The following is a 6,000-nucleotide window of genomic DNA, read 5'->3' on the forward strand; positions in this document are numbered from 1 at the left end:
GGGGCATTGTGTAGTCACTTCCTCGACATGCAAGCCAACCCTGAGCTTACTTTAAGAACCAGGAGAGGGGCGCCTGGGTGGCGCAGTCGGTTAAGCGTCCGACTTCAGCCAGGTCACAATCTCGCGGTCCATGAGTTCGACCCCCGCGTCAGGCTCTGGGCTGATGGCTCAGAGCCTGGAGCCTGTTTCCGATTCTGTGTCTCCCTCTCTCTCTGCCCCTCGCCCGTTCATGCTCTGTCTCTCTCTGTCCCAAAAATAAATAAACGTTGAAAAAAATTTTAAAAAAAAAGAACCAGGAGAGCCCCATGTGATGGACAATTCCTAAAATGGAAGCACAGAGATGACTGAGGTAAATCATGGATGTGTCAGCCCAAGGGCAGTAGATCAAGGTCTTCTCAGAGGCAGTAAGGCTCAACCTGGCAGGGACAGGACCTGAGGTATCTGCTCCAGCTCAAAACGTCTGCCTTCTCTGGGTCCAACTCCCAAGCTGTTGTCTCATAACTAAGAAACTTAATCTAATCTCACCAAGGGTTGGGTAGGTGGTTTATTCACACCAATCATTAGTGCCATGTGAAACTGCAGTAACGTAATAAAACAATTGAATGAAACATGGAACAGAAAAGGAAATTAATTGCAAAGGTCTCATTTTACATTTCATAAATATAAATACCAATATTAACACCACATCCTACTCATACATATTCATCCAGACACCAAATTTCCATTATATTTATAAGGAAAACTATGTAAGAGTAAACTGAGTTTAAATAGAAAATATTTCCCTGGAAGGAGACTCAAAATCATTCAAACCTAGAAAATGAGTTTACTTTAGACTTACTGCTCTGAAACCAAGGGAGATGAATTTAGAATTTGCATCAGCGTCAATGTGCATTTGACTTCTCAGAATACGCATTGGTGGGCAGTGCAAATCTATAAAAGCAAGGACTGGGGTTTCATGCAAGAAAGTGATTTTACTAGATAAGGTGTTGGAGACATGAGGATAGCTCTCTCCTTTTTCCATAAGGATTCTAGAGCATGACCACGCTGTGCCTTGTCCAGGGTGGTCAGCTGTGGCTGATGTGGGAGTAAATGAAGGGTTTTTATCCTTCCACCCCACTTTCTGGTCAAGAGATGTAACGCACAAAGCAGCCAGCTAAACACAGCGCCGCAACACAGGCAGGTAAAAAGGCAGCGTCCAGCCTATCTCTCAATTTCAGAATTTATAGACTTATTTTCAACCCACTTTTCCAGTCTATTACCATGAACAATAAAGGACTCTATCCCCAAAGTGCGGCGAAAGTGGCTCCCACTTTGCCTACTCTCTCTCATCTGTGTTAAGGCCATCTTATTCTGGGTTAGACATAAAGACTATCTGGGAGACAGCAGACTAATCAAGGGCAAATAAAACTCTACCTCCAACTTTCAGAGGTAAAATATTTTCAAATTAGCTTTATTACCAATAGAAACCAGCATGTTTTATTTCCACTTAAATGCCTGTGGATCTCAGGGTTCTCTTTGAGTAGGATGTTCTGTGGTCATCCTCAGGGATGGACTTCTTCTAAAGGGATGAGGTGTCAACCTGTTATTTTATCTAGGGGCACATCCCCCTGTAGCCATTTAGAGAGCTCCAAGCAAAGAGCATGGTTCAGCACAAAGCTGAAAAACAAATTATTCTCATTTGCCCCTTTGAAATCAATAATTCAGTTTAACATGCATTTTTGATAGAACAAAATGTATAAATAAATATCCAGTCATAGCATTTGGATAGTTCTCTAGTAGAAAGTCTATTCCCTTCAAGGCATTATTGTTTCCCTTTTGCATGTGGGCTCCAGGAGGAACCTGGGGAAGAGAGAAGAGTCTTTGGTTCTCAGTATCACTCTACACACTGCAGTGATCAAAAAAGCCCTGGGAAACACCCATCCCAGCTGAGCAAGATGACATACACACAGCAGCTCAGCTCCTCCAAGGAGAAGCCTCCCAGGGAACTTGCTGATGAAAAACCTGCACATGCTTGAAGTTCGATTAAGCACATTTAAGCAAAAAGCACAGTTGCCTCTTCTGTTTCCATTTTCTATGAGAAAAGAAATGTACAGTGAATAAACATTCGCTTTATTCCATGATAGAAATCCTGAGGCCAATAACCCTGGTAAGGCAGGTAAATAAAGCCTTCGGGAAGTGCCACAAACACAGGGTCCTAGGGTTTATGTCAATAGGAGTCAAACCCAAGAGGAAACTTTACAGGGAGTTGGTGGCATTTCCACCTGCTGTCCTGGCTGGCACTAACGTGCTCACCAGGACCATGATGCAGGCCAGCAGTTCTAGGAGGCCAGCAGATCCTCCCCAAGCCAACACTCTCCCTTCTGCGGTCTGAGAAGGCACTGAATCTTCAGACTAGAACCAACTGCCACTCTCCAAAGATCAGAAGCACTTAAAGTTAAAGCAATCTCTCTGCCTCTTTGAGGGAGGCCTGTGTTTTGGAAGGTCACAAATTCTGGCTATTCAAGTAATTTGCCCATCCTTCCTTTAATCTCCATCCCTTAGGCTACAGGCACACGGAGTGGCAGTGCACACAGGCGCACACTCACATGCACACACCCACACACACCCCCAACCTGGTCATCCCAGATCCTCTCCCAAGGTAGCTCAGGTAGAGGTATTGCAACCTGCATTTAGCACGCCCCCTGCTGGTCCTGCAGGAGCTGACTCAGCCTTTATTCTGTGGGCCTAAGACAGGAGTAAATGACCTTAAGATCCAAAGGGAGCAAAAAGAAAAGCAAGGCAATTTTGGCTTCTTTGAAACAGAACACGTGATACTCTAAGCATACAAATGGGATGAAAAGGCTTTAGAGTGCTTGATTTTGAAATGTTTTAAGAAATAAGTGACATATACTTAATGTGTTGGAAACACATTTGTATTTTTAAAATACTGTGGTGAGTTACATAAAAAAAAATTATGATAAATATTTTCACAGGTCTACAGGTTAAAAACAATGGATATGTGGACAGAATTGTTTCACAGTCTCAATTTCTAAAGAGTTCATAGCTCGGAGCCTAAAAAAAATGTTCATACTATTCCACGTAATAACTGGAAATACTTCAATTATAGGAAAAACTCAGCTATGACCAAAGAGCTCAAGTTCTAAAGCAGCTACATGCAGTGAGACCAAAGTCACCTAAAAGTAGGAGACAATTCTGCTACATTCCTGTCTCATCCGGCCTTGCCATTGTGAATACATTTGGCAACTCCCAAGAGGTGAGAGGCCATGGACACATTGCTTGCTTCGGTGAATGGTGCTCCTTCCCTTCTCCACAAGGTGAGAACAGACAGTTCAGCTTCTTGACAATTCCACTGCTAGTCTCCACTAGGGCTAAGGTCCTCAGCAGTCACTTCCTAAGGGGACACCTGCCATATAAGATCCAGGCTGAGACCCACACCTGGCAAGATTCCATGAAGCAATGGGTTCTCTCCACTGCCATCCTGAACATCACCCTAAAGTAAACCACTGCTTCCTGATTTCCTTCATTCCCATCCAGGGTTTCAAAGCTTCACATTCCTGATCAGACTCAAACTTTTACATGGCATATGGTATTAAATTCTTTACAGATCCGATGTGATCACACTAATAATTTAAGGCATGTTTATTTTAAGCAATTAGGGGTAGTCATTAATTATTAAATGCAAAAATGTCAATACTTTGTCCCTTATTGAATATCCTTTCGATATGATAGTCTTAAGTAGATATGCAGACTATCTGGGGAACTTGCTTAGTTTTGTTACCACAATAACCAGTACTAATGGAATGCTCACACATACACAAGAATAATGGCCTATTGCTTGCATTTAGGGGGGAAATTCCCGCAAAATTTGGTGTGCTGGGCTGGTAGGTCTCCAGCCTCTACACTCTCTCCACCCTCCCTGGTGCTGAATTGGCCTTGGAGGCTGGTGGGACACACAGCTGCTATAGTAAGAAAATGAAAGGCAGGGAGGACCCTACAGAAGCTGCCACTCCTTTCCCCAGGGCAGGCTGCTCCCAGACCCATCCTGGAGGGTGTGTGGGGGGGGGGGGTGCTGAAGGAAGAAAACCTACAGATTCTCCTGAAGCAATCAAGGCCTATAAAAATTTAGGCCACACTGTCCACCTTTTCCTGGACACATCATCTGCCACATCAAATATAATATCTTTTACAAAATTTTTCATCTCACAGCTCACTTCCATTTACAGAGATAAGGCAAGGCAATAAGCATGTAAGTATCATGCATGACACTTTCCCGTGGATCCTTGTGGTGTGGATGAAGCGATTCCCAGATCCACAAGGATCTAACAAGTTTCCTTTCAGCTACTCTCAAATCTATTGATTCTCAAGCCAATAAATAAAAATAAAATCCGTTTTCATTTCTGTAATGCTGTTGAGTTTAGAAAGCAAAAGCAAATCCATTTTATTACAAAGATTCTCAAAGGGCTGCAATAGCTGCACCGGGAGGAGGGTACACTTGAGAGGTTGTGTCCAATGAAGGAAAGTTTTTGTTAATGATGACATCACTGACATTTCTCAAATTTAAAGGAGCACTTAAAGCACAACAGAGGCAATTTTTTTCCCCTCCAGGGAGAAGACACTAGGGAAGGCCTCCGGGGTTCACAGCCAAATTGCATTAACGGTTCCCCTGCTGTCCAGCCAGACCCAGAGGAGCAAGCGAGCGAGCGGGCAGTGCGCCGGGCCACGGTGGCCCACGCAGCCACAGCCCGGGCACCCGGCTAGCGGCCTCACGCGCTTCTCTGGGGCCCCACCGTGCCTGGGAGTCTGCCGGCGCCGCGGGACCCCCTGCGCGCCCACACGAACTGAGGGGCCGGTCCCCTCACGCCTGTCATCACGTTCCAGTGCAGACAGCTAAGGGGGCCCGAGGAGATGCCGGCCCCAACCCAGCCGGAGCGCCGCGCCCTGCTTAGGAGACGAGCGCCGGGCCGGAGCCGGCGCCCGCGGGGTCCAGAGCGGAGCCCGCAATGCAGCGCGCCGCGAGCCCTGCGCGGTGCCCGCGACCCCCGCGCCCCCTGTGCCTTTGCGCCTTGGCCCCAGGGTCGCCCCCTGTGCTTGCGCCCACCTGCCTCTCCGCGAAGCGCGGAGGGACCCGGCGCCCGCTCTCCAACAGCGCACCTGCCTCGTCCGCGTCCGCGGCCCCGGCCCCGCCGCCGCCAGCAGCACCGCGGCCAGCGCCGTCTCACCTGCCGCGCCGCTCCGCTCCGCCAGCCTACAGCGCCGCAGTCGCCGCTACCCGACTTCCATTTTCTCTCGCTTTAAGGGAAAATCAGATCAGCTGTTTTGCTCGCTCTCCGGCTCCGCGGCCCCCTCCCCAGCTGCCGCTCGCGGTCCCGGGGGCCTCTCCTCCCCCGCCTTCTCCTGCGCTCCGCTCCGCCCCTCGCGCCCCTCCGCTCCGCCCGCGGCCGCGCGCAGTGCCCGCCTCCCGGCTCCGCCCGCAGCCGGCCGGCGCGCGCCCTGCCCTGACGTCACCGGTCGCTGCCGCGCCCCGCCCCCGCCTCTCGTGGACGAGCGCGCGCCGCTCCCCGCCCCCGCCCCACCGGCGCCGTCCTCCGGGCGCGCGTGCTCGCGGAAACGGTCCGCGCCGGGCTAGACCTCCCGGAATGTTGCACGGTTTCTCCTCGCCGATGTGCTCGCCTTTTGCGTTGCCCCTTGGCACCTGGGGGACTGCAGGAAGAGCTACTTAAATAACCTGACTTTGCCTTCCCTGGCCTCCCAGTGTGTGCGTCCACCTTTCTCATTTCTGACCGCCTGCTCACTCTTCCCAAACTTTCTCTCACCCATCCTGTCTCGGCTCCTTTTCCAAGGCCTGCTTGGGGGTCAATGCATCACTCTAATGCGAAATTGCTCCTTTTGCCTCCTAAACTAGGGTTCTGACCTTTCCCCATTTCTTGCCTTCCTCTTAATACTTCATGCCACCACTTCGAATGGTTCCTGTCACTGATACTAAGGCCTGCCCACTGCTTT

At 49.4% G+C, this 6,000-nt stretch overlaps 1 protein-coding gene across 1 annotated transcript in view; it reads right to left on the reverse strand.

Moving 5' to 3' along the window:
* OTUD7A (OTU deubiquitinase 7A) overlaps nucleotides 1–5,413 on the reverse strand; it is a 372,333-nt gene extending 366,920 nt beyond the window's left edge. Inside the window, exon 1 of the mRNA XM_043554863.1 lies at nucleotides 5,220–5,413. The gene's annotated coding sequence lies outside the window, so the exon portion shown is untranslated. The remainder of the gene's footprint in view (nucleotides 1–5,219) is intronic.
* Nucleotides 5,414–6,000: the final 587 nt, after the last annotated feature.

This window comes from Prionailurus bengalensis, chromosome B3 (assembly GCF_016509475.1).
Source record: "Prionailurus bengalensis isolate Pbe53 chromosome B3, Fcat_Pben_1.1_paternal_pri, whole genome shotgun sequence".
Lineage (NCBI taxonomy): Eukaryota > Metazoa > Chordata > Mammalia > Carnivora > Felidae > Prionailurus > Prionailurus bengalensis.